We start from the raw sequence: 25,540 nt of genomic DNA, 5'->3' as shown, positions 1-25,540 counted from the left end.
GCTTCGTGCGACTTTTGGTGATTTCGTGAGCGACAAGTACATATACGGTACGGCATATCCGCAGGCACTGCGGCATGTTTACCGGCCGGAATCTTCATTCCGGCACATACGAGGCGCAGTGGACAAAATATGGCGAACAAAAGGCTCAGGCGGAACGGGGAGAAGCGCATTTTGTCGCCTTATCCAGCGGAACGGTGGCAGCCGTGACAGTAAATATATACACGAACATGCAGACCGCACTCTCAGTAGCTATAAAAGCCGATAGTGCACGGTCACTTCTCGCCAGTCGACCAAAGTAACGAAACGGGGGCTACGAGTAGAACGAACAATAAATAAAAAATAAATAAAAAAAAATGAAAGAGCACGCAGAGCTTGGTTTTATTGCTCCTCCTTCTTTACTTTACTCCCTCACATCGCTTGGCCTCGGGGCAGAGAACCAGACGCAAGCTCCCCAAGTCTGTTGCCGTAGCTAGCACGAACCAACAGGGCCGACGAAGAACGCATGCGAGGTCTTCGTTTCCCCCGTATTCTGCGTGCTTTTTATTTGTCCCTAGAGCAAAAAAAAAAAAAAAGGAAGAGGAAGAGGAGAAGGCTAGGCTGTACATTCCCCGAAGCATAAGGGTTGCGAGAAGGAAATGATCCGGGTAAGAAGAGAGAGGAGGTAGCAATAACGACCTCTTCAACAAACAGACAGAACGGGCGCGGAATAAACGAGCCTCGATGCAAAGTATCTTCGCCGTGAGGCACGACGGAATTCGGATGTGGCGCGGCAGTTCTGGCTGCAGTTTCCCGGTAGTGCCTCTTTTTTCTCCCGTTTCTGTTTTCCCTCGTTTACTTTTCATCTGCCTTTCCCTGCGACTCGTTTGTCACTTCGGTTTGCATCGTGAGAATTTTGCACAGCCATACAGTTTATGGAGCGGCATTGTAAGTCGACCGACACGGCTGCTGAGCTGTAATACTGCAGCCGTACGGAAGATGGCGCGCAGATACGGTCCTACCAGGCCGGTATTTGTGCAGCGTCCATAGTAATACTTCGCCGGCTTTTACGACGCCGACGAACAGAAATCTAAGGAATAAAAAGAAACGACTTTCTCCGCACCACCATGGTGATGGCCTGACGACCCTGTGCGGCGAGTATGTCAAAGTTTGACAAGTACTTGTTGGGGCCTCATGCCAAGTGAAAGTGCGTTATTGAAATAACTGAATTTCTGAAACTAAATTGCGTCCGAAAATTCGTAAAGTATAAACTTACACACAATCTACAGATGCAATAGCTTCGGATTGTAATTCGAATATACGACAGTAACGGCACCGTCAGGTGACCATGTCGCCAGATGACGTAATCTGAAGACGTCATCTCGTCAAACGTGACGTCACGTGATGACGTCTTTGTCAACTGATGATGTCACCTGATGGCATCATGTGATGCCTCTTGGAGAAGCAGCACACTGTGTGCTTCCCACTTCTTTGCAATGTTTCCGGTATCAGCGCATATTTTTATGTGAGCACCGCGCACGCGGACATGAAAAATTCCGACCAACTAAGGCTAACAGCTCCGCTGTAGAAGCAACAGCTACCAGCTGATATGTTGCGCTGCTACTGGTTATCTTTTTCCGCGCTTTAGGTAAGATGGCGGATGGTGGTTGCAGGGTTGTCGTCAGATGGCGGTTCGCATTTTCAAGATCAGGTGGTACTAGGTCGATAAGAGCAGTTTTGAGGAATATAAAAAAAGATTAAAGAGATGTATGCAAAAATGCTCGAATTAGAAGCATGTATGCTGTACCTGAGTAACTCAAGCAGGCTAGGTGATCATTTGTCACCTAGGGGATGCCAAAGGGGATGCCAGGGGACACCAATAGATCATCATCATCATCATCATCATCATCATCATCATCATCATCATCATCATCTATTTTCCCTGAAAATTTTCAGGAACCTGTGGCACTCTGGAAAACCTATCACGAAATTCGCACAAGCTTTGTGCCGCGAAATAAAAGAGGCTACGTAGTTTACAGGCTAACTTCCAAAGTAGATGTGAGGGAAAGCATAACTCGTTAAAGCGATGCTACGCCACGCCTTGAATTTAGTGAAAAAACCAATTCCGCTGAATGCGTCAACTGCTGTGAGTATCTCAGTCGAATTCTGCACTCGTGTGTGGCTCGTGGGGCTCACAAGCAGAACGCGAAGTCAACTTTTTCTCATACACTTTCTTTTCAGCAGAGGCCTTCTCACCCTTTCGGGGCTGCCGGCGGCTCCCTCTTGACGCCACTGGGAAGATTGCCATAGCGTGCTGCCATTGTCCGATAGTTGACATCGACCAATCAGCATGTGTGAATCAGTGTGCTTCTTCCTGCTATTGCTGCGTGTATTTATTAACGCAAATCCCTAACAGGCTGAAGTAAACGAAAATCAGCGTTTCAAATTTTGATAAGAATTACGTACTTCCGGAGAAAGCGGACTATCGTCTACTCACGGTTGGATGCGCCCATTGCCGTAGGAATTAAACTTTGGCCACAACGCTTATCGGTGTCGTAGCTAAAGACTCTCGCTAATTTCTAATAATTTTTAACGCTATACTAGCCTCTAACCACGCGAAACTTTAGGTCAGACAACACGTACGCTTGGCAGCGTGCGCTCACTCCTGGCCGCTGTTGGCTATACGCTTTGGAAAACATCGCTTCGTAATCAGCTAACGATAGTGCTTCAAAATGCACCGTTTGGATATGGCTACTATCGGTCGGACAAGCTGGTCCAAGACAAAGCCCGTCTGCACCACGTATCAAGGTCAGACTGGAGCACCTGAGCGTGAGCGCGCACTACAGTTGTGTCGTACGCATTAAATTTGGTGGCAAGAATACGGATACGTCACGCCGGCGGCACCAGGAATGCGTAAAATTCGCCCCCTTATGAGAACCAGCTCCGAAACTTCAATTTTGAACAGCAGCGCCGTAACACACAGCCTAGCGAGAGGTTGAAATAGTTTTCAGTAGAATATGCTGAGATTTGGCGACGTCAATTTCACCGCTCATATTGAAGTACATGTGTCCAGATTATCAGCAAAACGAGAACAACGTGAAAGCGAGAACCAGCATTTCGACAAGTGGACTTGTCTTTTTCTAGGCGGCATATGCTGTCAACATACGTTCGGTGCCATTTCACTTTGTGAAATGGCACAAAGTGAAATGTGAAATGGCACAAAAGAATTCGGTGCCATTTCACTTTGTGAAGGTGTATGACCAGGTAAAGTGTATGTGCATGGGCCCCTTAATGACCAAATGTCCATTGCCGTGCGTCAAAAGCCGAATACACACAAATGGTAGGCGAGGCGCGACTAGTCGCTCCTCTACGATGTTGAGCCTCGTAAGATGATGAGGCATCGGGGGATATACACACCCATGTATTATTGCAAAACGCGGAACGACACCTTTTCCTAACAAATCCTGGCACGTAGAACAGACACGTACCTCACCGCACTCCGAGGACACATACTTCTTCACCGTAGCCAAGGCTATCGTGCGTTGTTCGACGTCCCGCAGTGCAGTAATGGTTGTGAGTTGACTCGAAAACCACGAGCGGTTCCACATAACACAGGCCACACAATATTAGTTCCCCACAAACTCCCTCTGAAACCTGGCCGTTGCTCCGCTGAAACGTTCCAAGTTCGCGGGATCGGGTCCACATGGACGGTTCGCATTCCTTTCTGGCTCGCAGTTATGGCGGGCAGAACGCTCACGGGACCGCCACCAGGGGAGAGTGGAAGGAAAAGAGATACGCAAGCGTTTAGAACGCCTGCAAAGAAGAGGGCGGTGCCAACGTAGAAATCCCCGATGCGGGCCAAAGGGAAGTATCTGTTTATTAACCTTAATTTTAAAAGTTGGTAAAGTGCTTAAAGCCTGCTTCACCTCCGCCGCGGGTTGGCCCGGTATTGCACTAACGTCAGGATCGGCTCACGTATGGGGAGAAATTCTCGATCTACATGGCTCGACAGACGCATGCAAGTTTTTGCGGAATCTAGCCATATACAGCTTCGCTGTAAAAGACAAGTCCTGCTATCACCTTGTGATCGCTTTGCTCATCGTCTTGAATTTCCATCTCCCGCATTGCCCGAGTGTTCCCACATGTCCAGATTCTGGCATGACTTGGAGCCGGCGTGCTAGAGTGTATGAGCGCATGCACTACTCCAACGCGCATGGGTATGGGCAGAGTTTGGCTGGACGCATAGAGGACATAGGGGACATAGGACATAGGCCCACGTTACCCTGGGCTATATCCGCGCCTTTAAGCCGATGGGCACGCTGTCGACGTAATCGCACGAATGAACGTAAAAACGACGTTTCGTTCAACCCTCGGAAATTCTGTGATTGCCGTAGGTATAAGTGCGAAAGAAAATGCGCTAGTCACGCCGCTTGGTGCGAGAAAACGAAGTCGCACGTAGCGATCTCTTAGGCCATGGCACAGCAAAAGGATGAGACAGCTGTGGAGGCACCGTTAACCTAACCGTAAGTTGATGGGTAGCCTCCGAGTTTGCTGCGTCGTAGGCACCAAATCGGGACTACTCCAAACATCCAAAATAACATATTCAAAATCAAACATCCATAATCAAACTTGAACTAAGCGCCAAGTTGAACTTGAACTTGAACCTGACCTGCGGGCACCGCCACGCTCCGCAGTGCAAGGATTTGAAAATGGAGCGGGTGCACCGCGAAGGGGATCAAAGGCGTTCTTTGATTGCCAATAACTCCGCTTCTATTGAACGCATCGAAGTACTTTATTGTTGCAAAGCATTTTTGAAACAGTCTATTTTGACTTCCGATGCATTTCTCGACTTGGATGAAAAGTGGTTCGAAGCCCCTTTAAGAAGCAGCCGAGGTGTTTTGACACACTCATCGAGTATGCATTTCTGCATGTCCGAACAATACATCGAGAAGATACACTAATACATTTGCGACAGAAGTAGGAACGAAAATGGTCGGCGTATTCCTGAGACGCAGAAAAGAAAACAGAACAGTACACATTACTAAATACGCAACTACAATGAGAAGCATTGACCTGGATGAAGATCGCAAAACAAAAAATAATGAAAGCAGCGATAGAGGCAAGCGCGAGGAAAGTTAGCAGCAACGTGACAGTAAATCCTCTAGGAACGGTCGGGAACCCAACGAAACGGAGCATCACATAAAATAAAGAATACCCGAACGAAAGGTTCAGTGAAAGGGGAGACGAGAAGCGGGCTGCTATCGAGCCAGGTTATCCGGAACAACCAGCCATCTCGTCTCTGTTTATCGAACGCGAGCCGGTAACGAGGTTAGGAGAAACACACAAACTGCCTGAGAGCGGAACGGAAGCGACGGCGCTTCCCTATAGACGGCTCGGGACAGATGGGCCTCGCTTGCACATCTCAAACTTTCCGACTGTAAACAAAACAGAAAACTTATTAAAATAAAAAGCTGGCATTCCCTTCAACACTTCTTCAATTAAGTTGCTGTGACAGCTGCGCGTGTTTGTAGTTGTGCGTGTTTGGTGCCAATACTGCACATTAGACTACACATAGCTCATTGTACTGTTGCGTAGTCCGCTGCCTTCTATCTATCTATCTATCTATCTATCTATCTATCTATCTATCTATCTATCTATCTATCTATCTATCTATCTATCTATCTATCTATCTATCTATCTATCTATCTATCTATCTATCTATCTATCTATCTATCTATCTATCTATCTATCTATCTATCTATCTATCTATCTATCTATCTATCTATCTATCTATCTATCTATCTATCTATCTATCTATCTATCTATCTATCTATCTATCTATCTATCTCTATCTACCCGCCGTGGTTGCTCAGTGGCTATGGTGTTGGGCTGCTGAGCACGAGGTCGCGGGATCGAATCCCGGCCACGGCGGCCGCATTTCGATGGGGGCTAAATGCGAAAACACCCGTGTACTTAGATTTAGGTGCACGTTAAAGAACCCCTGGCGGTCGAAATTTCCGGAGTCCTCCACTACGGCGTGCCTCATAATCAGAAAGTGGTTTTGGCACGTAAAACCCCATAATTTAAATTTAATCTCTATCTATCTATCTATCTATCTATCTATCTATCTATCTATCTATCTATCTATCTATCTATCTATCTATCTATCTATCTATCTATCTATCTATCTATCTATCTATCTATCTATCTATCTATCTATCTATCTATCTATCTATCTATCTATCTATCTATCTAAATTAGGACATAACACCCGGTGTAGAGGAACGAGAATTGCGATCTCTATCGCTGCCTGAATTAGGGCTGTTACTTTTGTTAGAAATTTGTTTGTTTATGTCTTACTTCGTTAAAACTGCTTTCTGGGCGAGTTGGTGCATGCTTGATTTGAAAATTATAACAGCGCAAACACATGAACTGAATGAAGTATGAACTGAACACATGAAACTAAAGCACACACTTTGCTCGCATTATCTCGTACGTATTAAATATTTGTTCGCAGGAGGTCCCGCTTGCAATTCCTACTTTCGGAGCTCCTTCTGTATTCCGTATCAGCTCGAGCATAGGCTGCACCCGCGTATGCGCCACACCCCCGACTTGGCAGCCATGAAACCATGTGCGCGGATCAGCGAATTATTGCGCACGGCTACTAGATGTCGAGAGGTCTGAGCTTCATGACGTGGCCACGACCCGCTCCACCGTGTTCCTCCGTGACCGCGCGCAAGTCTAAGGCGCTATCTTTCCTTCGTGCCGTTATTTTTGGCAGCCACTTCAACCAGTTCCTCGGGCTCATCTTTCAGGGTCCGGGAAGCGTTTGATGACGTACGACTGTGCGTCAAATTCAGGTTTCTCGCGTTCGCCGAGGAGCACGGAAAGCAAGCAGCCGGCTCCGATTTCGGCGTCCACGAGAAGTGTAGGCTTTGGTGGGTGACGCAAAAACAGGAGCTCGCTCTAAGGAACAAATCTAGGAAGGCGTTCTGTGGGAAAGCGTGCAAGTTCCTGGAACTCGTAGCTGGAAAAATTAGACGAAATGGCCCGGCCCCGTGTCAAGGCCGCACCTCATTAAAATAACGATTTAGCCTTATCAAAGTGATATTAAAATGAAAAACATGATTGAGTGAAAGTAGACAGATTAAAAAGGTGTTTTAGCCCCTGACAAAGACCTCTGCCCGTACGGTTGACAAGAAGGCCGTGCAGATTTGCTAACACCAAGAGAAAAAGTTTAAACGCAACGTACAGATAGCAATGGAGGATGAAATTATAGTGGGCGTTTCAGCGAACACTTCCAAATATTTTTTAAAATTTCTGTGGCAGATAGCGCAATTATAGTGCACGAGTTGGTCTACCCAAAGAGGCGGACATTACTTGAGAAAAGAAAAGATGTATAGTATAATTTACTAATTAAGCATTTAGATAATTGCCATATGGCACATATTGCAATTTGCAAATTCTAGCTGGTGAGTTGGCAAAGCGGATCCACTTGAAACGAATTCGCAGGATGACAGCAGTTTCGAGATATTAATTCCCGTACTTTGCGGAGAAATACACTGGCGTTCCAGTTACTTTTTAAGTTAGTGATTAAATGCATAAGACGACGTTTTGTTTAAAAAGTAAGAGGGATGACAGGACATTTTTAAGTTTGAGGACGCATATCTCGTGAATGGTGTTATCCATACAATTCTTTTCAAGTGGAGATGTCTTGCAGTCTCACCCGCTAGAATTTGTAAACTGCAATATGTGTGATAAGGTAATTAGTTAGAAAACATAATTAGTGATTTTTTTTGTTGATGAATCGATTAGGCATTTCAATTTTTTTACAAGTAATGTCCGCCTCTTCGAGTAGTCCAGCTTATGCACTAGTGTGCTATCTGCCACAAACAGTTTCTAATTTTTTTTCAAATTGTTCACTGAAACATCCTGCACATAATAAATTGTTACAGAAACACGATATGGCATCACGTAACAGTTACGTAACGAAGTGTTACTGTAGCCGATTTCATCACTGCTCGTCGCTTGATATGCTTGTCTATTGCCACTGCCCAGTGGGACAAAGCCAGAAACACACGTCCTGTTGCACATTCCTTAGTGGCCCAAGTTACCTATTCGGGCATATTACCAGGCACATACCAAAGTGGTCCAAGTTGTACGCTCTGCAAGACAGCCGCAGCGAGCACCCGCAAAGTGTGGGGAACATTCGCGTTAATACAGGAAGATAGTATAGTTAGGCGTATTAACTGGTTAGCAGGCTGAAGCCTAATGCACTTTCAGCGCAGTTACAGATGATGGGGCACACAGGCAGTGAAAATATATCGGCTGGAACTCTCAGGAACGGTGCCACGAAAAGAGAGCTAGAGAAAGAGATACTTTTGAAAAGCCAGGATTCTCGCAGATTTTTTTTTTTTATACCGACGATTACAACCATTGCTACCAAGTTTGGTTATAGTAAAGTTGGTTGCAAAGCCAACGAAGCCGAAAGCATCGTTTTTTCGCCCATCGACTTCATGTCATTAAGAGCTTTCTTTTTTTTTTCCTTTCGTTATCTCGGTTTCACGAAATCCACATTTTTACCCGTTTCGTTGACAACAGCGGCGCAAATAGATTGTCTGTTTACAATGCAGGGATCCTGCTCCTTACTCAAGGGAATTGACTACGCCTCGAGGAACAAAATGAAAGTTATTGCAATAGTACTATTGAAAGACAGTTTTAGTGCTTCACCTGGCCGAGCTTAAGGCCCTGCGTATTCCGGAAATTGGACGATAGTGTATCTTTTCCGGGATGCTTCTGCTATACGGAAACAATATTTGTGGTGGGGTCTGTTGCTTCGTCCGATCAATGGCACGGATTATTTTTTAAGGTCAACTAAAGCCGATTATCCTCTCGCGTGTGTAAGAAATGGAAGCGACGCGGCGTCGATATCATTTCTTTTTTTTTTCTTTCTTCTACAGCACAGAGTTACTGCATACGAGTTTCGCACTGACTCTCTCTCACTCTCTCTACTTCTTCCACCTTGACTGTACAGCCTGCATAAACTGAAACGCGAAGAGAAAATAACCAATCAGACTATCTGATTACATACAAGTTCGACGCGTAATTGCACTGTAGCCGGTCTACATGCGCAGACCAGTTCCAAGTGTACATTTTGTAGTCTGATGTAAGCCACGGTTACAAGCACATGGGAACCTGGAAAAGGCACAAACCATCGGGGTAGCTTCCCAACTGTTCACGTTGGCATTTATGCGGATAGTACTTGGACCTGCAGCTTGTTGTATGCGCCGCTTCCTTTCCAAAATATGCGTCTTTGTTTGATATCAATGAAGTGACGTGATACGAATCGATAAAGTTTTACTTTGTTGTCTGCTCTCGTAAAATGGCTTGTGTACAAAACAAGGACGGGTATTATTGTTGAGCAATGTCAGCACTAAGCGCAAGAGACGGATCAGCTGCGCTTGCCTGAGGAAGAAGCAACGCCAAATGTGAATGCACTCAGCAAATTGCATTCGAGTACCGGATCGTAATCAACTGTAAACAAGAATGGAGGAATACAAGAGAGAGTTATTGGGCACCTGTGCTTTTACGACTTCATTCAGCGGAAAAGTACTGCCGAAACGCCGCAGCAACGGACAGAGGGGAAAGGGGTGGAGGGGTGGGGGGGGTCTGTAAAGATGCAACGAGGCACCCGTTCCGGGCTCATTTCCGGTGCCGCATCTCACGGGACTTCCGTCGACAGCGGCATGTTGCACGGCGTGCTTCCTCTGCATGTCACTGTCAGCTCGTGCAGGAGACTGCGAGAGCGTTTACGTACTTTAGCCGAAAAAGAAAATGCCAAAGCAAAGTCACAGTTTCCCCGGCATATATGAAAGAAAAGAAAACACGCGCGAAATAAGAAAGGCCAGTCACCGGATCCGGGACCCGAGACCTGTGGCGCATGAGAGCTGAGGGGGACTGCAAGAGGATTAGGTATGCAGCGAGCTCGTCATCCGATGAGAGGCAAGCAAAACAGTGCGAGGAGCAGGTCTCTCTCTTCTCCCGCGGCCCTCAAGCTCTTCTGTGAGGCATCCGGAACTTCCGATCCACGATCGTAAAGGGAAAAGAAGTGCGCCCCCACGCATGGCTCACTTTCGGCTCAGTGCTTTTTGTCTCAATCTCTCAGTCCTCGCGATTGTTTTTCTTCAGGCAAGTATAGTATTCGCGCCCGCGTTTCTATTATTCAGAGTGTCTTTCATTTGCTCACGAGTGAGCGTCATCGAGGGTGAATGGGTGAATGTAAGCGAAGAAAGAAACAAGCGTGCGCACGCATGCACACACACACACACGCACAAACTAACGCACAAAAAAAAACGCACAAAACAAACAAACAAACAAACAAACCAGCAGACAAGGGGTGTCTGAGAAAACCTGAACATCTCAGAAAAATAAATAAAAGTGTATCTTCTGAAAAGATGTGCCTACTTTACAACACCACTAAAATATTCAGCTGGAGGAAAACATAGAGGGTTAAAAATTTTGTTAAGAGTAGGTCGTCAGTTAAGAGACAAAACTACACAATGATAGGATATAGATAAATGTAAAATATACTTTAGGTTATTTCGCTGCATTCAATGTGTTTGCAAAAAAAGAATTTATTAAAGCTCCGTTTTATAACTGCGCGAGCAAACGACCACAGAGACAGAGCCAAGAGAGCTTCCATAGAAGGGAAACGTGCTCTTTTGTTTTATTTTCGAGCACTTGGAAATTCCTGCGATTTAAGACTAAAGTTTCTTTCAATATGTAAGGTATGAGCTCTCTTTATGTTTTGTTTGAGAAGCTCAGAGATTTGAAAGACGCGTTTTATGTAAACCTGTAGTTTGGCGAGGTGTTCATTAATGAGTATATAGGCTGTTTTTTTTGTGTGTGTGAGTAACCTGAGTGACAAGGTTATCGTTCAGAGGCCTATCGTAACGCGCGTGTGTATTAGGTAACCTTCTTTCTTTCTGTGTTTTTTTTATTTTCTAAAGTTAAGCGCGTAGGTTTTCAGTAAGTGCATCATTTGCACTGAGAACTCTTAGTTCCATTAGCGCGTGCCCTGTGTGGACGGAGGGAAGCAGAATGTTTATGACTGGGTTGCTCGTGTGTGTTGAGGGCAGCCGTATTCTGACTTCTGTAGTTAGCGTGCGTGGAACGAGTTATTAGCAGACGCATTTTTTTCAAGGGTTCGGCGGAGTGCGTAAGATACGCAAGGGTAGTTGTTCGTTTAAGTTACGTGTCCTGTGCGGACTAAACGAACAAATGTGAGTAGGTGTGATAAAAACTTTGCGTATGACGCAAGAGCGCGTTCTGAAAAGTGACCACAAAGCTAGCGCGATTGTGATTACGTACCTGTGGAGTTGACCAGACTGTTCAGTGGCAACAGTACGTGAGATAAGTACGCCACTGCGATAGGGTAAGAACAGACTGTTCGTGAAGTTAGGCTGCTTAAGTTATGTTTGGGTATTGGTATTTGAGAGCTTTCGGTTTAGTTCTGCGTAAACCTTTACTCTTGTGCTGCGCAACGGTCAGATTTGGTCGAAATCAGGGGGAACGTGAACGCTCCCTTTGGCGGCACAAAATTTTGGGGCAAAATTTGGGGTTCCCAGTTGAGTGACTTGCATTGAAATTTTTGATAGGAAGCCTGGTAGGTTAACAGCTCATTCCGGGCGTTTGCACGCTGAGTGGTATTGTGTTGCCGGGATCGACTCTTCTGTGCCAGTTGTTGTGAGATAGTTTAAGGCATTCCAAGTGCGCAGGGGTTGCAGAGAGCAAAGCCATCGTCTTACTCGCCAGCCATTCCCTTCCTGCCCAGCGGTTGCCAGCACTGGCCAGGCTAGATTTTCTCGGGCCATGGAGGAGGTGTTAGGATCGGCCTGCAGCTATTTCAGCCGGCTGCACGTGTTTCAATCCAACCGAGGTGGTGGCGCACTTCAGAGAACTGCGGATAACCGGCAGCGACGCGGCGAGGGGTCAGCTCAGGGGAATTCTCGAGGAGAGGTAATTGGCGGAACCTCCCCACGCGCTTTTCGAGACACCAGACAATGTGCAGCGGCGGAGGCCGCTGTGCGAGGTCCACTCTGGAATTTAGAGGCGCCGGCTGGGGTCGGGCGTGACCATCTGACTACGGGGACGCGGGACAATGGGTACAACGACGACTGCGCTGCAAAGGTCGTCTGCCCTCGGAGAGAGCACTGAATCCTGTCCGGCATGTGTGTGTGTAAAACCCCTACCCCCTTCTCTCAAAGGCGACCCCGAGGACTTTCTACGATGACGTCGAACGATGACGTCGAACGGAGTGGTTATAAGCGGCTGTTGTCGGCTGCTAGGGTCGTGCTCGTCGTCGTGTTCTGTGCTCGTCAATGTACTCGTGAGCTGTGTGCTCGTTTACTGTATGCTTCGTCTTGCGGGCTCCATTTGGGAGTCACGCTAGACTGTCGATGTATGTCTTGTTTAAACTGTAAATAATGTAAATAAATCCTGCTCGCCTAGCCCTGTCGCCCCAAGTTCCTCCGATCGTCCTACAAGCCCGACACCAAATCTTACAGTGCCAAAGCCAGTAAGCAACCAAGCGGGATATTATGTAGACTTTAGAAAACTCAATAAAGTAGTCTAACTGGCAGTGTCAATTTGTCACAATTGTTCCTACAGGCTATGCCATCGCAAGCCATGGCATTTGGAAGAGTTTGGAGAGTGTGAGGAAGCCCAATAAGCGTTTTACTCGTGTTGTGCAAAGCTAGTTTGCTGAGAGAACTTTATCCATGGTGCGGTGCTTCGTCTTCGTTATGTACTTTTTGTTCCAAGGGGAAGGGGAGGGGGGACGTGCGAAATGTCTCTTCCCTTAAAAAGAGAACAAGGCACTAGAAAAACAAACTAACGAAATTTAAATTCTGGTGTTGAACAACCCGAAACTGCACAGGGAGTTGTAAGGGCCGCAGTGGCAGATGGCTCCCAAGCAAATGTGTATACCTGGCGTTCTTGAACGTGCCCCCTAACTGCGAATACATGAGCAGTTTCGCGTATCGATTCCGTCAAAATACGGCCGTTGCGGTCGGAAATCGAATCCGCGTCCCCGTGCTTATCGGTAGAAGCCATAGCTAGAGAAAAACCACGGTGGGCGGAAACAAAAGTACCAGGCCGCAAAAGCGCGAACATTTGTTCGGAATGGGGACCGCGCCCTCGGTGGAGTATGACAACATGCTCCTCCAAGCTCAGCTTTTTCACGTCCCAACACTTGAAGCATCAACTGCTTGTGACTGGCTTCGCAAACGCTGACAAAACAGACAGTCGCTGTCGCATTTTTCTTTTTTTCGTGCGTTGCCATTTCATGGAGGTTAGAAGGGACGCGGACACTTCCGCTCATTTACTGCTGCCTAGAGTACACGCATGACGTATCTTCAGGCTTTTAATCAGACCCTGCATGCCAACCTGCACCTCCTTTAAGAAGCAAAAGAAACACGCATATCCGAGTGTCACACACCGCGTAACCGAGGCGCCAACGCCGGGCCAAATTCCAAAGCCGACGTGTCAGCTTCCGAAGGTCACCCCACGAAAGCACGGTCAATTAATAAGGGGCCTTCTGGTGCGCCAGCGAATGCCGGTTGTGGTCCAAAGACCGAGTCAGAGCCCAGAGTTGTCAAAACTGAACAAAATAGATTCTTCAAAAAAAGACGGGTACGTGCACACATGCACACTTCGGTTAGGCATATCACAAAACAATTCTGATGGATGTTAACGAAATTCGATAAATTAATTAACTACAAGCACTAAGAGTTCAACACGTACAGTACGGAATGAATAGGAATCTGCCTCTGTCAAAGCTGTGACAGGGCCGACGTACTCCTTTGCTCGCTTGGGTGATAAGCCGCGCACGCTTTGATTATGCGCACTTCTGTGACACCGAGTTAAACAAAAGTGCGAAAGAGCACAGAAGAAGCTAAGAATCGGTATGGGAACGCAACCCCACGATCATCGACAAAAATTCTTTGGCACACTCAATTGCACATGACGCCTACGTAATGCGAAGCATCCGTTATTTGTAGAGAACGGTTGTACGAGTAACGTAATTGTTGCATAGCAAATGGTTATTCAGACATTATATGCTGTTCTGCTTATATTTCTAATAATTAATGGAGAGAGAGAGAGAGAGAAATTAATTTACAGAAAGGCAGAGAGGTCGGCCTGAGCTGTAACTTGCTCTGGCCTGCTACTCTACACTGGGGAAGAGGGACGGGGAGGGAAAGGGCAGATGAATGAAATAATTAATAGAAAATGTTGGTAATCTAACGTGAGGCGAGCTGAAGATACGATAGAGATGACTGTTGAACAGGAGACAAACTCAAGCGGCGAATCATCCGACCAACACAGGCATACGCCAGCGTGTCTTTCAGTGCCTGCACTACGCCCTAAAAAGAGCAACCGCGCACACAAAACCTGTGTGACAAGAACTTTCGGACTATACAGACACCTCACGTATTCCTTACGTATTCAGCGCATTAACAAAAAAAAAAGAAAGACAAAAACCTACACATTTATGCAGGTTGGAGAAAGTCGCTCTTCTGAGACTACGGCCTGTGGCGGCCCCTGCACCTTCCGACACCTGGGCCTGGGGTTCAGCAGCTGGGCCCGGGATTTACCAGCTGTAACTGCGAGACAACACCTCAAGAGCCAGTGAACTCTCCGAAATATGGTGCTCTAGCATCAACAGCGGACATTTATCATCTGTTACGGCTCTGCCCAGGAACGAGGGCTACTACGGATACTAAGGACGTCAAGTATAGTAAAATACAAAGTGTCCTTACGTACTGAGACAGCATACTAAGATACAAAGCTACTAAGTATACTATGAGTACCAAGCTACGACCGGATTAGGCAGACAGCTAAATAAAGGTGTTAGGTTGCGGACGAGAACTTCGCTAAGCCACTACTGCAATTTCTGCAAAATAATTGGGCCGGGCACAACAGATTTAATTAAACTTGCTTATATGCCACATGGCATGCTGGATGAAAAACAATAAGCGGAACGTCTCAAAGTTTGATCTTTTTAACGAGGCTGTCTCATTCATAGTCAGGACATTGATACTTATAACGTGTAATCATATCGCAAGCACATAATATTGATAAGCAGGTTACAACCATAACAAACATAACATAAACAACAAAATTTGCATTCCGAAGACCGTAGCAGACCACCTTTATGCCGCAAATGAAAGTGTTGCGTGAAACAAAAAATTCACATACGAGACTTGGTGCATCTTCACATGTCATTGAGGAATTCACACCTTCCCAGTAACACTGGTTTAAAGGAGGGAGGAAAAAGAAAACTGCGTTCCATCGCGTATATCTGACGTATGCGCATAGTCCACTTTACACTAATTTTCATGCACTGTTTTCTCTAGCATTCCATTTCTTCTGCGCTCACAATTGTCTCATGGGGTAGCGCTGTTCAAAAATGAAGATGCAGTCTCTTCCCTTTCTAGGAGGAGGCCAATTCGCTGATTTCAAATAAGTGTTCCAGTCTCTCTTCTTTCTGCCTTTCACATAAAGTCAGTATATTTAGACTTCAGCTCCAAGCTCTGATAACATTTTGGTGTCGGTAATGAATGCGAAAACATGGTACACTTAGTCAATTTCTCAAGCTATCTTTCTTTTTCGCTGCGCATAGTATGCTTTTTCTTTTTACTCCTTTGAACATTCGTCATGTGCGAGAACTCAGAGAAAAGGGAAGCGAGCAGTAGTAGTAGCTTTCCTTCTAGCAGATAGCGAAGAACTTCGTGGAGACCATTCATCTACCAACTGACAGCCCCTCCTCCCCCCTTTCCGTGTTCAAACGTCATCCGGGCGAGCTGCAATTTTGAGTGTTCGGACTACGTCCAGTGGCCATCAACGGCAACAAACACGCCTCCATCACTTGGCACCCTGAATTCACCCAGCGTCACGTATGGAAGTATAGCGCAATACGAGAAGCGTCTCCTTGCGAAACAAACTTTAAGGCTACAGCCGATTAAATTAGGAGACTGCAGTTCTTGAGCGTGAAATTCTAGTTTTCAATTAGATGCTTCATTGTTTTCATCCTGAAGAAAAAGAAAAGAGAAAGGGAAGCAGACTCAACTCCAGCTAGCATATGCGTAATGCGAAGCATGCTTGGTTAGGTTGAAAATGTTTTTTTCTTAATGTAATAAAAGAGTCTTGCAGCAAACTGTTAGTGCTTTTGCAACTCATGTGCCCTATGGACCTGTCTGCTTACGTGTACACATCATACACATACACACATATATATGTATATAGGTACGGGCAAATATCCAGTGGGTACGTGGCCCCAGGGCCACGTACCCAGTGCTATGGATATGTGCGTCTTTATAAATCCGTCAGGCGCTTTTAAAGGACGGATCGAGCGCAGACTACTACTGGGGTAAATTGGTGTGCAGCCTTTAAATGCTCACTAAATCAAAAGTGATTTGGCCGTAAACGTGGTTTCAACGGCAAATAGCTGACTGGTTGCGTTCTAGTTTTCAGTAAAGGCCAACAAAGAGCATGCAGACCTACAATGCGCACGTCGACAGTCCAAAGAGCGGCAATAACACTTTCGGAAGGTGATTGCATTTTGTTTCCTAGCAAGCGGCCCGCTACAGAGTATTTTACGAATGAGTCCAAGCAGCGCTCGCAAATGCCGCATCGAAGTGCTTTAGCACGCAGCTACCAACGGTCGTCTGACGGAAGCAATCAGAACGAGTGCTTTCCACTGGCACGGACAACCTTCTACCAAAAGAGCTCGCTCCGCCATTTCCACCTTTCAATAGCGGCTGCGCGGAAAGAGCGCATAAACGGTGGGCGAGCAAATGCGAGAGCTTGCGCTGCGGAATATCTAAAGCGTAAACAGCACTTCGCACCATTCGCGCTTCGGCAGTAAAGCACCTAGGCCACGTCGTCGTTTGGCAGGCCAGTGCGAGGCGCTTAAAATGACGCTATAAAGCGGGTTGGGCAACCAAACTGAAAAATAAAAGAATGCAAAGAACGGAAGAGATAGGCAGCTGGCAGTTTGAAGCACTCACTCGTGGCGTTTAGGTCTCGCGGAAAATGTGAAGGTCTCACGTGCCTAAGTTCAGTGGTAGACCAGAAGAAAGGAAAACTGCGTGGGAACGCAGATTTCAGTGTACAGACACGTTTTGTGTTCGATGCCAAAAACTTATCCATTCGTCGTTTCACGGTGCGGTTTCGTACCCGAACCAGCCGTCAAATGCGCTGTCCCAGACCATACAAACGTCGGTACACAAAGCATCCCGAGTTCCAGTTTACTAAACAACGAACCATACTATAAGCACACAGTTAGGACCATTTCAACAGTTATCCGACTCATGGTGATCGCCGTGCAATTCCTGACAGCAGCATCTCCGAGCGCGCACGCCACGAACCCTGATGGCGAGAGTAGGGTGTCGACCCCTCTTGCGTTGCGATCAAGGGGAAGAGACGTGAGAGCAGAACGACGCCTTTCAATTAGGCGTTTTCGGGAGAACCGGACTACTGCTCCAATAATGGTTCGTTTGGCACGTTGGGAAACGGTCCCGCGACCCGTCGTCAGTCGCGGCTCCTAAATCAGCGACCGTGGCGGGTGGAGAAGTTGGGGAGGAATGGGGATGACCACTGGCCACGATAGCCGGCCTGCCAAGTTGATTAGTCGCGCAGCCGACGAGACGCCAAAGCACCGCGGATCCGCGTGAGGCGTTCCGCGGGAATGGGAGGCCGTCAAGCAGCGTGCCGTCCCACTTTGTGCAGCCCTGCTAGAGGCAAGCGCGACAGGCGAGTGTGGGCCAACCTGGACGACTGCCGAGTCGCCGAATGCCGGGGCTGCAGAGACCACTTAGGATTAGCGTCCCTCGGCTAATGGTCCCGTTCATTAGTCGCGTCACCCAGCGGCAGCGGACTCGCGTTTAACCGTGATGTTCCACGCAATGGGGCTCATTTCCCCGCAGCCAGGCTACACGTGGTGACGTCAACGGCCAGTTGAAAACATTTTCGAAGGCCGTTCTCAAGCAAGGCGGAGACAGTTTCTAATTAGGTTTTCTTTCAAAGTGTCCAAGGGGTCTAGCTCGTTTTCCCGAGTCCTCTGCGTAGTCCACAAATGACGTTTTTCTCTGAATACTCGTCGGAGTGAACTTGGGAAATGTGTGCTTAAGCCCAGCTTAACATGCAGTTTTTGGCGTCACCGAATTAAAAAAAGAGACCTGTACATTAGCGTGTCAAACGCACCTGTAATTAGAGTTACCTGATGACTAAATCCAGTGCTTATTCCTCAATAACATGGAACAACTAAAAATAACATTTTCGGCGCCGATTTAGTGGCAAATACCAGAGAAATGCGTTAGCATTACGTCACACGTCTTTGAGGTCCTGAATCCATGATTTAAACCGTCTTCACCACGATGCAAATTTTTGTCCAGGAGCTCACTCGAGACATGTCCCGCCTCTTCGAGGAGTTAAGTGCTACTGGCGGCGGTCCGTATCAGGTCACCGTCACTATATACGGCATGTGTAACTATATATCAACCTCTGCCACGTGAGCGGCTTCACACACTTTACACACGTACGCATTTTCCCACAGCAATCTCCCAACTTTTCAAGTTTCTGGGCGGAAAGACTTGGGGAATGTCAGTGCATGCAATGTTGGAATTGTACAGGGCTCTTTCTCTGGGCTTCTTGAGATACAGTTTGCCCGTACTGACCAACACTTGCCAGACAAATCTTCGTGCTCTACAGGCTATTCATGCTCGGGTTCTCAGGGTTTGTCTTGGTTTGCCAAAATACACATCGACAGCAGCGACTATTGCCATTGCCCGATGACCTATACAAACACACATTGCGGTGGAAGTGTTGAGAGTGCACATTAGGCACGTTGTCCGTGCCCGTTCCCACTACCTGGCAACACTACTGTCAGAAAGGCCGCAGGCATCATTTTGTAATACGATTTCGGAGTATTACACCTGCCTTCCATGAGGCTTCACCCTAGGAACTAAGCCATCGATTCCTCCATGGTGTTTGGCTCGACCCGCAGTGCACCTCACCGTACCAGGAATCAGGCAAAAATCTGAGCTGTCATCACCTGCTCTTAAACAACTAACTCGGCTCCTTTTGCACGAGAGGTACGCCGAACACGCACATATTTATGCTGATGGATCGGCAACTCTCCAGTGTTCCTCTGGAGCTGTGGTCTTCCCAGCGAAAGCCACCACCATCAGTTTCAAGACATGTCACCCAACGACACCGATGGCTGCGGAACTTGCAGTTCTTCGCGCTGCACTTTGCCTCGCCAGCCAAGAACAACCTCGAAGATGGTCAATATTCATTGACTCGAAGGCAGCACTGCAATCTTTGCTATCATCCCTGCGGCGCGGACCACACGAACAACTGGTATTTGAGATTAGAGAACTGATCCATACCTTGACTGGGAAAGCACACCACTTGACATTTCAGTGGCTTCCAAGTGAGTGCGGAGTCATAGGGAACGAACACGCCGATAACGCTGCTCGGTCGGCTCTTCAAGGGGACGAAGAGAAGCCGATACAGTTATCAAGGACAGATGCCGCTAGAAAACTTCGACTGTTCAGCCGTGATATCACGTTCTCCTTGTTGAACGCAGGAAATTTTCAAAACAGCCGTCTCCATAATCTTGACTCCTCTCTACGCCTTTGCATTCCAGCTGGACTCTGCCGTCGCGAAGCTACCCTGCTTTGTCGAATATGGCAAGGGGTGGATTTCAACAAGTCTTTTGCTTTCCGAATCGGATGGGCCGACGACGCCTCGTGTGAGGACTGTGGTAACGAGGAGACTCTTCAACACCTTCTTTGTGACTGTCCTCGCTATAATTTACAGAGACGATCACTCGCAATCGCGATAGCGCGCTTTGACCGAAGACCTCTCACAGAGGAACTTATTTTAACACGCCGTCATCACAAGCCATCGCAGCAGAGGGCGACGAGGGCACTGTTGCGGTTTTTGAGGGCGACAGAATTGAACAAGCGGCTGTAGCCTGAACAGATGTTTACAGTGCTGCAAGTGCTACTGTGCTGTGCGGTGGCAGTATGCGGCGACAGTGACCGACTGTGATTGTATGTCTACGCTCCTTTCTTTCTTTATCTCTACTTTGTTATCACTTTACCTCCCCCTCCCCTCTCTCTCCAACGTAGGGTAGCAAACCGGATCTTCCCCTGTGGTTAACCTCCCTGCCTTTCCCCTTTCCTCTCTCTCTTCCCATTTTGAATCTTGTAATGCTTGTACATTAAAACATTCGCAGTTCTGCCCGAAAGACAAAGCACCGATTGCGATAGCAAATTATTAGATGGCTGTACAAAATTACGCGAGATTACAGCATCCAACGCAAGGCGAGTATCTTTGCTTCGCCCGCGCACTTTCTTTGTTGTAGTTGCGTTGAAAGTGCGCATTTCATGCGGGAGAGTACAGAGCAAGTTAGCAACGTCACTCTTCCAGGCAGGACAGATGATTTACCGTGCCCCCTCTCCCTCCCCCAACGGCAGACGCGTAGACACTCTCAGATAATACAATACGGGCTTACTTTGATACTGTAGTAGCCTTTTCCTTTGTTTGTTCGTTATATTACAATCCGTCACGGCGGTGATTTTGCGAGCACTCACTATTAATTGGTGCACAAAACAGGAACATGTATTTACGTGCAGCGACAACTTTTGATCCTGCCTATACTGACAGTATGAGAGGCTATGAAACAAAACAAAAGTGCTTCACAAAAAGAAAAAAAAATGTGGAGAAGAAACAGGTTCCCCCTAAAAAAGTTCGGGTCCCGATAATAAACGAAATTGTGCGCTTAGGTAATATAGCGCCAGTGAAATGCAAGGGAGAAACGTGTTTATATCTGCTATTGGATCAGTTTTCAATAACAGCCTAGAAACTCAGTGGGAACACACCTAACTGCTGTCTACCACACCTGCCCGGCAAAATCTGTCTCTCGTGTCGTCGCACGACAGAAAATGCAAAGAGACAACGCGAGCCATTGCTTCCGAGATTTGCCCCTCCTGTCAAACGGCCCCTTTCCGCTGCCTTCTGGGATGACCCGATGACGGTAAAGTCACAATCTAGGACTGAGTGCTTGACGGCAAATTGGTGCAGGTAAGAGCTCCACAATGCAAATGATATTTAACGGCCGTTTCATGTGCCTCAAACAAGAAAATAGGGGAGATCCAAAGTGCACAAGGATTTAAATGCAGTCACGAAGCGATTAATCTACATGTGGTAATGAAAGAGGCCGGAGAATTGATGGACAAAGATTGCAAATTATACCTCTCAGGTCTTTAAAAAAACTGTGCAGAAACCATTGGAGGTGATCGTCAAAGTAAGCTAATCGCTCTTCGGAACCGCAGAAATCAAGCGGACAAAGTAGCCAATACTGCCAAGGTATGCCGCTGACGTCGATAGCGGTGGTTGATTATGCTGGAACAATTTATAATCGACATATCTTGGTAGACGTTGGACGACGGTAGCATAACAAAGTCGGAATGACAACGTAATCGTCACAGCGGGGCGGCGACAGCGTGATGACCGCGACATGTCAGAAACAAAATAACGATAGCGTGACGACGATGGAATGACAACGACTGCCTACGTGCACTTTTGTTTTCGCTCGTTTACTCGACGGAGGTTTGTTAGTGCTCCGACCATTCGCACTAAAACCATGCAAACGATGCACCCGTAAAAGTCCGTATACGTCAAGCTTGGTTATGACGTCGAACGCGTTGTTCTTCAGAGCGTGTTAAACCGGCTAGATTATAGATCATGTTCAGAGACAGACCTTCTTGGATCATGGTTTCCGTCGTCATAGGCTTGCAAAGTGACGGAGGCATCACAACAATTTATGAGACCAGCTAACGTCAGCGAGGTTTAATTTAAAAAAAAAAAGCCTGGTTAGCCCCACGTGTTCATAGTAGAAATGTCTCCCCCCTTTTCTTTCTTTTCATCCCTAACTATCTTCTCTTCGTATGGCCGCAAACCGGACCCGCGAGGGGTTTATTTCTTTAGATTTCTTACATGCGCGCTAAGTGAAGCTTTCGGATGCCGGCCAGACAATATGGCGCATTTCTACAACAGACGCGCAGTGTACATCGTTGACGGATCCTCTGCGCAACCGGTGGCGCAGGCGGCAGAGAAACCCGACACACCTCCACAACCGACGAAGCATCTAAACTTTAGGATGCCACAAAGATCTCAGGCGAGAGAACGTGCCCATTCGCCTAGGCTAGATACCCGCCTGATCAAAGAAGAATTTCGTGAACGGGAACTACGGAAAGGTAACCTCATTAAAGCGTAGGTCACGCGAATTTCTAGTTACGGCAAGATGGCACCACACGATAAACCCCTCAGTCTTGTCCTGTCCTGTCTTGTCATGCCTTGTTCTGTCTTGTTATGTCTTGTTCTTTCGGTTTGTGTGCCTGAGCGGGGTCTTAGAGGTACGTAGCTTTCAAAGGTCAAGTTGTGCATTAACTCTTTCCGTTGTCTGCCAGGTGGAAGCGCGCAAGGCGGCCATGGGCGAGCAGATGCGGTCAAAGAAAAGAGGAGATTAAGCTCAGCGCGCAGCGCAGAGGTTAAGCATCTGACACTACTCTGCAGGCACTGGTCACGCGCGCGTTTGAGTATAAAATTACCAGATGCTACAAGCAGAGACAATTATTTCTTACGAATAGAGACCTTTGCAAATCCGTCAAAACTCTTTCGCGTGCTTTGCCTTCCGAAAACTCCTGCGAATACACGGAATACAAGCAACGGCACTGTCGGTTTCTTTCCTTCGCTTTTCGTGCGTTCGCTTTATGCCCGCCCAGTCTTCTATCTTGTTCTCCCTGGTGACGAAAACAAAGCGTCTGTGTAAGAATGCAAGCAAAACTGTGCCGATAGCAAGACAGGAGACATCGCTGCAGCCGCCAGCTGCGGGCAACAATTAGCCCGTAATTGGAGAGCGCGCTGGGATTGGCTCACCCACAAGCCCTCCACGCTACGCCCGCGAACAGGCCCACAACGGAACGCTGGACGCGCTCTCAGGAAATAAAGGGTGTGCTTGGGGCTGGTCGCCCTTAATTACGGCTCCCTTCCCACACATTTCGTGCCGCGGAAAACGGCCGTGTGCGCGTGGCTGCCGCACATCGGGCTCTGTGGAAGTGTGCCCCGTCTTCCAAGAAAACAGGAATTTCTTATATGCGGGCGCTTCCGGGGCTGACAGTGTGGGCGTCGTACTCTTAAATAACGCAGAAGCCCGGAAGACTTGTGTGAACCAAATGGGGGCGTGGGAGGAAGAGTACGCTGTCGTGACTTGCCTTTCCGTTTATTTCCAAGGCGTCTGTGAGACAAATCGCATGCCGAGGTCGTGCGCCCACCCGGACATTGTCTAATTTAGCCTTCCGCACTTGCTGCAGATACGTGTTTACAAGGGATAAAAAAAAGTACACCACCACGTACGCAGCGCTCGGGGTCGTGAGGGTGTGGTGCTTCCTTGGTAAAGCAATGGAAGCGGAAGGTGTCACTGTTTTAGCAGTCTTTAGCAAATACTTATGTGATAGGGACTACGGTCACGAAAATAGCACTGTATTTCCCGCATTTCAGCTGTTTCTACGACGCAGTATATACTGATTCATCGATAATTCACGTTATACGAAGTTACCTTTAATAATTATAGGGTTTCGCATACCAAAAACCACGATTTGATTATGAGGCACGCCATGGTGGGGGACTACGGATTAATCTTGACCACCTGGGGTTCTTTAATGTGCACCTGAATCTAAGTAAGCGAGTGTTTTTTTCCCTTTCGCTCCCATTGAAATGTGGTCGCCGTGGCCTGGATTTTACCCCGTGACCTCCTGCTTAGAAGCGCAACACCAAAGCCGTTAAACTACCACAGCGGGTACAAAGTTCGCTTTAGGTGGTGTCTAGCTTGTACATTAAATTTTTGATTTCCGCATGAAACGATTCGATATGCCTCCACTTTTCTTCAAAACCCCCCAAAAAATGAAGAAAGTGAAACAGTAACTGTGCTCTTGAAGCAGCGTAACACAAATAGAATGAACCTTGACATTTGAGGAACCAAACATCTCTGTCGCATTCTAGTTTTCGGTGTCACAAAGCTCACTTTACTTGAGCAGGCAAAACCGAAAAAAAAAGAAATGAAGAAATGGACTAGACACAAGCGTGGTTTAAGCTGACGACAACACCCTGCAGACATCCTTAACACAAAAAGCGGCGCGGAGCTACCAGGATCAGCTCCAGCAACGCCTTCCACAAACACGCCAATAACATTGGCAGGTGGGGGACTTCTCAATGGACTCAAATGGACTGCCTATATTACCATCATGACGTATTTTTTTCTCTCTGCATTGCACTTTTTTAACATATTGTCACGTGGTCGTGACGTCAAAGAACACAGTAGCAATACTGTGAAAGGAAAAACTAGATTTTATTGGGCGAACCTGTGCCCACAATACAGGCTACACTTATAGCACAACGAGAGCGGCGAACACAGTCGGTGATCGTCGAAAATTTGATCAGCGGGTCAAGCGCGTCGGCTTTTATAGATCAGTCGTCGAATGTTCCAGATTAACCAATGGGACCCATGTGTCTTCCACAAAGTTCTACCCTATTAAAAAAATTATGGGGTTTTACGTGCCAAAACCACTTTCTGATTATGAGGCACGCCGTAGTGGAGGACTCCGGAAATTTCGACCACCTGGGGTTCTTTAACGTGCACCTAAATCTAAATACACGGGTGTTTTCGTACCCTATTCGCGTCGCGTATGCATGCAATCAGATTACACAAGTTGCGGTGAAAGACAGTGGACGGAACCAACCATCGATAACATTCTAGAAACTTCTTTTACATGCAGGCGCGTCCTGCGCTGCGCGATAACATTTGTTAGGCGGCCAAACGTGGTCGCCCGATAAAGATAAGTACACGTGTCAATATTGATGGTGCGGCCATTTTCGCGTTCACCTGTCAGGTTGATGTGGATGCTCTATATAATCATGCATGAAAGGACTCCTGTGGACTACCTAAATCCTGTGCAATGAGTTACCGTCCCAGGTACTGGACTGTACTTTCGATGCTGGCGTCCGTAGAGACAGATGCTTATTGTATTTTTGACGGACGGAAAGAACTTTATTGAGAAAAAGACCTGCGAGGTTGCCAGTCCGGGCTCAGGCCACCCGGGCATTATGTGCGGTGAGGCATAGCCTTCCCACTGCTGCCCGGGTCCGCTGGATAGTACATAGCTGGTCGTGTAGTTCCGAGCTAGTCAGAGCGCTTAGCCATCAGTCCTCGAGAAGGTCAGGTTCTATGTTGTCCTCTGCACATATTGACCTGATCTTTGTGCACTTCCATAAGATGTGTGCCATGTCTGAGTGTTCGTGCTTGCAGAGCTTGGAGGTCGCGTCTGGGTATTGTGTTGAATTTACTCTGTTTAAATGTACCGGGTTCCGGAACGTTCTGGTTTGTAACCTTCTCCAATCTCTTCCTTGAGACCTGTCGAGTTGTTTGTGGGGTTGT

The sequence above is a fragment of the Dermacentor andersoni genome, chromosome 5 (assembly GCF_023375885.2).
Source record: "Dermacentor andersoni chromosome 5, qqDerAnde1_hic_scaffold, whole genome shotgun sequence".
NCBI lineage: Eukaryota > Metazoa > Arthropoda > Arachnida > Ixodida > Ixodidae > Dermacentor > Dermacentor andersoni.
The sequence above is the reverse complement of the archived record's forward strand: the minus strand, read 5'-3'. Positions refer to the sequence as shown.